The sequence below is a fragment of the Chiloscyllium plagiosum genome, chromosome 14, assembly GCF_004010195.1.
Source record: "Chiloscyllium plagiosum isolate BGI_BamShark_2017 chromosome 14, ASM401019v2, whole genome shotgun sequence".
Classification (NCBI taxonomy): Eukaryota; Metazoa; Chordata; class Chondrichthyes; order Orectolobiformes; family Hemiscylliidae; genus Chiloscyllium; species Chiloscyllium plagiosum.
The window spans coordinates 25,945,166-25,953,141 of NC_057723.1; the positions used below are offsets into that span (position 1 = coordinate 25,945,166).

Here is a 7,976-nt window from a genome sequence, read left to right on the forward strand (position 1 = left end):
AGAAAATGTGGATAAGCTGAAGGTGCATTATCAGAAAAAAAAATACAGCCACAGTTAACATAATCTGAAAAATGCTTGGAGTTTTTCAGAAGATATAGAAGAGCTCTTTGAAAACACAAGAAATGATTCATACAAACACTTTTGAGAAAAGGATAAGACTCACTCAACACCAATTTTCGCCAAGAGTGCTAACAGAGTCCAAGAGCAAAGAATAAAGCATCAAATTAAACCAATAGTGGTAAGGATTAGATCAGGATGAGGTGTGAAAGCACTACAGAAACTCAATCTGTGAAAATAAACCTTTAGGGGGATGGTGATAATATAAAAGTTTAATCATCTTTCAAGATGCTAACTTTGAGGGAAAATGTAAATTAGGGCATTAACGTCAATCAATTAGTGATGGTTTAGGCATGGCATAAGCAGACCAGTATGAACTGGAGACAGAGAGAAGTAACACTCAAAACCTGCAGAGACATGGTTCTAACCAAGCCATAATATATGTAGTGTGAATAAAGATTTGAAGTTATTTTACTATGTTTATGTGTGGATTACTGGTACAGTAGAGCAAACCAAGGTTTACTAGTGGTACCAAAACTTAAGGAATGGGCCTAAACAAAGCCAAATATCAAGGATATAAGAGACCAAAAGCAGATGTTCCATGGTTACCCCAATCCCAAACCAAATGAAGCCTGAATGCTGAGGTATGAGGAGGGAGCATATCTGCTGCTTAAGATTTAACTACTCAATCAATTCTGGAATTTTGATAAAAAAATGATAATGACTTATGTTTTGATTGCATGTCATCTTTAGTACCTCAGTGTATTTTAAAATGCTGCAGTACACATCTTATACAATCAAATTTGATTTAAAAAAATAAAACAAAGGATGAATGTTGCATTACAGACAGACACTCAGCACTGAAATGCACCCTCTGAAATATCACAAAAGCCATGTAAAACTCACAGGAAACAGCCTCTTTTGTAAATGATGGTAAAAAGCAGCTCATTTGACACTTAAATTATCATAAATCAGATTTACCTTTGAATTACTGAAGACATTTTGAATTGCTTGTGTTTTGTTATAGCCTCTCAGCACATCTCCAGACCAAAACTTTCTGTGCAATTGAACCCAATATTCCACCACATGACAACTAAAGATTCTGGAAATTCAAGATACCTTCATGGTGGTTACAGCACACAACACTTCCCACTGAGCCAGGTTGCATTCTGCACCTCATTATCCAGTCAATATTGGCAACTGTGCCAAGTGCTTGCAGGTGTTTTCCAACTGCTTCTTATTTTCTGCCATCTTTTTAACAAATGTTATAACCTTTTATTTTTCTCCAGCATTTTTAGTGAGTATCAGTCAGTGTTGTGGGTATAACTGGCTCCTTATCCATCTCAGATATTCCAACTTCCAAGAAATTCTAGTTCTTATCAACAAACTGGTTTGTGTGCTTCTTCCTTTTGCACAGGCATAGCTCTGGAGAATGCCTCAATGACCCTTCAACGTCAAGAGCCTAATTCAAAACCAACCTCTGTTTCCATGAACCACCAAGCTGGCTATTCTCCCAAACACCCATTCAGTGTCCAGCCATTATACTGCACACACTCAGACCTGTAACTCTTCCTGTGGTCCTCAAACTTGCTGTCCTATTATTGTTCTATTTTGTACATAACACAACTTCATCAATCTCACACCAGGACTAGTAAACAAAATATAAAGTCAGTTTATTTGAATAGAAATTGCAAGATTGCTCAGCTGTTAACTATCAGGCTTCAGCACTTACTATTATAAGAAAGCCCAGCTGAAACCCTTTCACATTGCATGATTAGATTCAATAGCTGGTGATCACATGTTCCCCAGTGTGGTACTTGCTCATTAGCATATTCCCTCTTAAAGTGGTATTACAAAACCACCGTTCTTTGCCCAGTTCCATGTTTTGGAGACGCATCGATATCAGGTTTACTACCAAAGGGCATCAAACCAGATTTTATGCAAGCACAGGATAGCAGCTATGCTGATTTGCAAATGTAATACCCTGGAAAAAAAGTACAGCGAATCAGTATTAGAATCCATAGAAGCTAACAAATTAAATAAAGAATATGATCATGTTGTTAACAATTAACAATTAACAAACACTTCAAAATATCGTTTCCTCTTATTGAACTAACAAAGTAAAACAACATTAGAACAAAGGATAGATTAAATCATTTGGAACCAAAAAGCACACAATGTAATTAATGTAATGGTACACAGGACATTATAACATAATGGGAAAATACCGTTATAAGCAATTGAGAAAGCTATTCAAAGGACAGATCCCTGCATTGACTCCACTTCACACCTTTGAAATGTGGATTGGATTGGAGTCGATAAAGCATCTATTTGCCTTAGCGGTTTGGACGGGTATGTCAGTCAAGTAGCCATACGATAAAAGTATAGACTGTGCCTTTCTCTCATTAACCATGAAATTGCTGTAGGATTCAGTTAAGAACCCAAAATCATCTGTTTGAGTTTAAATCCAGCTATTTACGATCTGTAGGGTGCAGATTTACCCTTTGCCAACATTACTTTAGCTCAGGTACCAAGTCAGAAATCCAGTCACAATATTTTGTCAAGCAGCTAAAAAATGGAAATAAACAGATAGGGAACCAGGAAATAAAAACATACTTCTGATTCTGTTTTAAAAAGCTAAATAATTAGAACAAACTTGCATGGTGAAGATGAAGGTTAAAAGATTGCTTATAAATTTTACTGGCCCTTAATTTTCACAAACACCACAATGAAGCCTGATGTTATGTTTTCACAATGTGGTACGGAAGCTTTCCTCGCAGGGTGATGTCATGTCTCCATAATAAGCTCTGGGGTATGTACTTCTATCCAAAGTTTTCAACTACACTGGGGGAGAAGAATTCTGCCATTAAACCCCCATCCCATCAAAAAGGCACCCTTGAATGTTACTGATCCTGTCCTTATGTCATAAACTTCTGTGTGTGAACCTGAAAGCTGCAAAACATTGTGGAGGGTTCCTAATCAACCTGTTCAGAGATGTTATTACACACCGCTGGACAAGGTGGGATTTGAAACAAGGATTTCTGGCTCAGGGACGCTACTATTGTACCACATCTGGTGTTAGCCTTGGAATTAGTTTGTGAGATGGAAAGCAAAAGTGCCCTTTTTAAATGTCTTTTGTCCTGTTGGCTTGAGATCATAATTCTTAGTTTGCATTCTTGCCCAAGTTGTTTTTAAACCATAAATACTTGAAAATTAATGCACTGTTTGTACTCAACCTCCATGTTCTTGCAGGTTTTTGATGTTTCTGTTTTTCCCTTCCAGGTTGTCGAGGCCAAAGAACAAATTAAAGCCAGAGTTTAATGGCATGACTGAGACAATGGAGGCATGATTACTGTACCTGCCCCTAGCAAGGCCTCAAATTCAAAAAGTTTTACTCTGACTTATGGAAAGGAATAGTAACTTATTCCATCTACTTTCCATACAGTGTCAGTCATTTTGTGCAATTATTGAGCAGTTGATTTCTGATTGGTCATGGCAAGATTCCAATTTTGGTTCTGTCGGAGTGACTTGCAGGGTCAGCTTGTAATACAATAATTTCCCCATTTTTCATGTTCTCTTTTGTGTTACTCATCTTGTGATCCCAACTTTCAACCTCTCCCCTTTTCTCCTGAATCCATTTTCTTTTTAATGTCCATAATTTCCCTGCAGAGTCCATGACATTTGAAATTCCCATGACCTTGTTGGCCCTACATCCCCACCATGTAAAGGTCAGAGTTAATATGACATCCCAGTCACTTCCTATTTGCTATGAAGTCCCAGCTTACTCTCCAATTGCTACCATTCTCTCACTGATCCAGTACAGTGAATCCCATCCTTACAGTTGAGCTGCCCTCTTTTCTCTGGATTCCATGGACAGTCCCATGATAAGTTTCCTCAACACTATTGACTAAATCCCTAGCACTGACTGTGACCCACCTCTGGATTGAATAGCAGGTCAACCTCAGTGGCCACAACCCAACCCCTGAACAGATGACTCCACAGCCCTTCAACTGACCAATTTGTCAGTTACATTGGTTGGACTTGCCTTGGAGTACTGAATGCAGCTCAATCCCTGGACTGGAGAGGTATGGATTCCAGAACTCTGGTATGACCAAGTACCTGACTGATCCTGACTATCTGCTTGTAGTGTAGTTGGACAAGTCCTTTGACTAACTGTGGAAGTATGCTCTGGCTGACCATATGTTCCTCTTAAGTCTACTAAGGACTATTCACCTTTGACTTTCAGACATGGCAGTTTGTTTAAAGTCCATGCTGTGTTTTGTTGTATAAGCTGCAGGTAAATGCTGCAGGTGTGACATTGATGAAGCAAGGTTCCAAAAAGTGAGATGTTCACCCCCTTGACAATTCAATGCTCCCCACAATTACAGATATAGAGAGGAGTTAGGCCAGGGAAACTAACATGAGAAGTTTAAAATCAAAACACTGCTTAACTCAAAGCTAATAGGAGAACAAGGATGATAGGACAATGGGACTTTGTGTGAATTAAGGCGTGGGCAGCAGAATTTTACTGAACTGCCTTTGCCTGGGTTCTTTTACGAAGACATGCTGTGTTACTATTTAAGTAACACACAGCGTCCTCTGCCGAACTTGTTTAAACACCTCCCAACAGAACGACCAAACCCTCCTGCAATGATTTTGGTGCCATTCTAGTTCATATGCAGACCATTCCACTTGTAGAATTTCCACCTTGCCCAGAAACAGACCCAATGATTCAAGAATCTCAAACCCTCCATCCTGCACCAACTCTGAACCATGCATTTATCTGCGTTATTCTCTGATTTCTGTATTTGTTAGTTCATGGCATTGGGAATTATCCAGCGATTACAATCTTTGAGATCTAGTTTTTCTTCTTTTAATCTACTGCACCATCTGAATTCTTGAACTAAGATCTCATCCCTCAATCCACATATATTGTTGGTACCAGTATGTATTACAAACTGTCTTATCGCTCTCTCCTGCAGATACTCAGTGACATCCTTGACCCTGGTACCGGTGGGGCAGCACACTCTTCTGGAGTCTACTCTGCAATCATGTAAAAGCCTGGTGCTCCTCTAACTAATGACTCCCCTATTACAGTTGCTCCTCCTTGCTTCTTCCTCCTCTCTTGCAGTATCAGGCAACTTGTGGTGTCAGGAGCTTCGCTCTGATGAACCAGCATCCTTACCAGAAGCTTGGCTGTGACTGCACATCCTGGAGGAACCAGCATCATCATCAGCTTCCAAAATGGAAAACCAATTGGTAAGCAGGATCCGAGTGGACTTCTGCACAATTTGCCTGTTTTTCTTTGACTTTGTGGTGGCAATCTGTTCCTATATTTCCTTTAGTCCCTAATATTTGGAGTTACCACCTCTCTCAGTATGCTATCTACATTATTCTCAGCCTGATGGACATACCACATGTTCTCCAACCACTGTTCAAGTTCTGAAACAAGGAGCTCAAGTTTCTGTGTTTGGGAGCACTTCCTGCATGTGTGGCCATTTAAAATGCTGGTAGGATCCATGACTTCCCACATATGACAGGTCACACATACCGCTCAGTTGCCCTGGCCTGCCATAATTTAAATAAAAACTTCCTTAGTCTAAACGGTTGTCTTTTCTATTTATTTAATACAAAAGATGCACCTCTTACCTTTAGTCTCCATTTTTTTGACTTATTTATCTCTCGTGCTTTTCCTTTTAACTCAGTTAATCCCCTTAGTAATTGAACTCTTCTTTCAAAAGAACTGCTACAGCAGTACAACAATGATTACTTACAAAAATGTATTTAAGAGAAATTTGGATTAATAACACATAACTTATATAAGCAGTAAACATGAGTTGCAACTCTGTGAACAAGGCATATATACATCAATGAATAACACAAATAACAAAATGAATAAAACGTAGCAGGTAACAACACAGTATGTATCTAATATCCATAACAAATATATACAATTCAATGAAGAGACAGTAAATATCCTGTGATAGAAAATAAGAATAATGTAGAGAGAGAGGATCCCTGATTCCTTTTGTGATTTCCCCATTCCTAGAATCCTTACAGTATGTAAACAGGCCATTTGGTCCAACAAGTCCACACCGACTCTCTGAAGAACATCTCACCCAGATTCACTCCCCTACCCTTTCCCTGTAACCCTGCATTTCCCATGGCTAATGTACCTAACCTACATATGCCTGGACACTACAGGCAATTTAGCATGGCCAATCCACCTAACCTGCACATCTTTGGACTATGGGAGAAAACCAAAGCAACCAGAGCAAATCCACACAGACACAGAGAGAACATGCAAACTCTACGCAGATAATCATCTAAGACTGCAATTGAATCTGGATCCCTGGTGCTTTGGCGCAGCAGTGCTAACCACTGAGCCATCATACCAACCCTGTTTGTGACCTCTTGTGTGCCAGATCGATGCTCAGCAAATAGCCCTGCAGTGGGTTGCTGCTAGTCAGAAGGTGCAGGCTCTTCAGTTCTCATCTGCTCATTGCTTCATTCAGCTGTTGAACATTCTACAGTTGTTCACTTTGAATCTTATATTGCTCACTAACATCTGTCCTAACAACAAGTATACTTTTTAGAATTGGCAAGAAATTGCTCAAGAATTTGTGTCTGTGTTTGATACATGCACACAAAAAACACCTACTTCAATACCATTAGTATGTGCCTCATTTTGCCAGTGTGGTCAGGGGAATGGGAGCTGCTGCTGCCAAACCATAGGTCCCTTAATTCCTGAAGTCTCAAAGCACCCTATTTCCATCACAGCAGAAGCATTATAGACCTCCCCTCTGCTCAAGCACTGTTAAAATTAAATTTATCAAGAAATAGCCACCAAATCACCAGCTTGAGAAATAGATTTATCACCCTCAAGACATTGTCTTCCCTCTTCCACTGAACCTACTACTTCACAATGTAATTGTCTCCACCCCATCCTCCTGATTTTTCCATTTCTCAGACAATGGAACAAACTGAACTACATTGGTATCTGATGTGCCTATGGCGTATGTCAGGGGAAAAAAAAAGTACAACTATTCTTTGTGACAAATTAGCTTTCCTCCTGACTGTGTAAACATCATTCAGCTTTTCCCATCACCATCGCTCAATCCCACATATGATACTCCCATGGTTATTATGGAATGGTAAAGGCCAAGTCAATTGTCTTGTGAACTCTTTTTGTTCTGTCAGTCTTTGATATACGCCTGTTTTAAAAAATTCTCAAGGTCAGGTTCGTAGGAGAGTAGTCTGACACAGAACAAACGACCAAGAGGCGAGTCTGCTAGAATATGAGCATTTTATTCCCCGCAGCGTCGCCACAACCAGGTCTCATACTTACAACGGGTCTGGCTTATACTCACTCTACATGTTACCGGAACTGGGAGCCGTCAGTTCTCGTAGAGCGGTTGCCAACAACCCACGCTCGGCGGTTAAACGTAACCCCGGAGCAGACTCACCGAACTAGACACTTTTCCAGCTGATATACTCTTTTCCAGATATAAACATTCATGTGAACAGCAGAGCAAGGCTAAAAAACACATTCCATTCTGGTTACATACAGATAAGAAGATTCACACGGGGAGGTGTGTAACAAGATTCACACGGGACTAAGCGACACCTTCCATTTTCGGTTAGAGCAGAGCAAGGCTAAAAAACACATTCCATTCTGGTTACATACAGATAAGAAGATTCACACGGGGAGGTGTGTAACAAGATTCACACGGGACTAAGCGACACCTTCCATTTTCGGTTAGAGCAGAGCAAGGCTAAAAAACACATTCCATTCTAGTTACATACAGATAAGAAGATTCACACGGGGAGGTGTGTAATAAGATTCACACGGGACTAAGCAACACCTCCATTCCGGTTAGATTCACACATGTATTGGGACATAATTTTACACCACATAC

At 39.9% G+C, this 7,976-nt stretch overlaps 1 long non-coding RNA gene across 1 annotated transcript in view; it reads right to left on the reverse strand.

The window, feature by feature from the left end:
• Positions 1-7,976, reverse strand: part of LOC122556570 — a 248,550-nt gene that overhangs the window by 54,404 nt on the left and 186,170 nt on the right. The gene's annotated exons all lie outside the window — the stretch shown is intronic.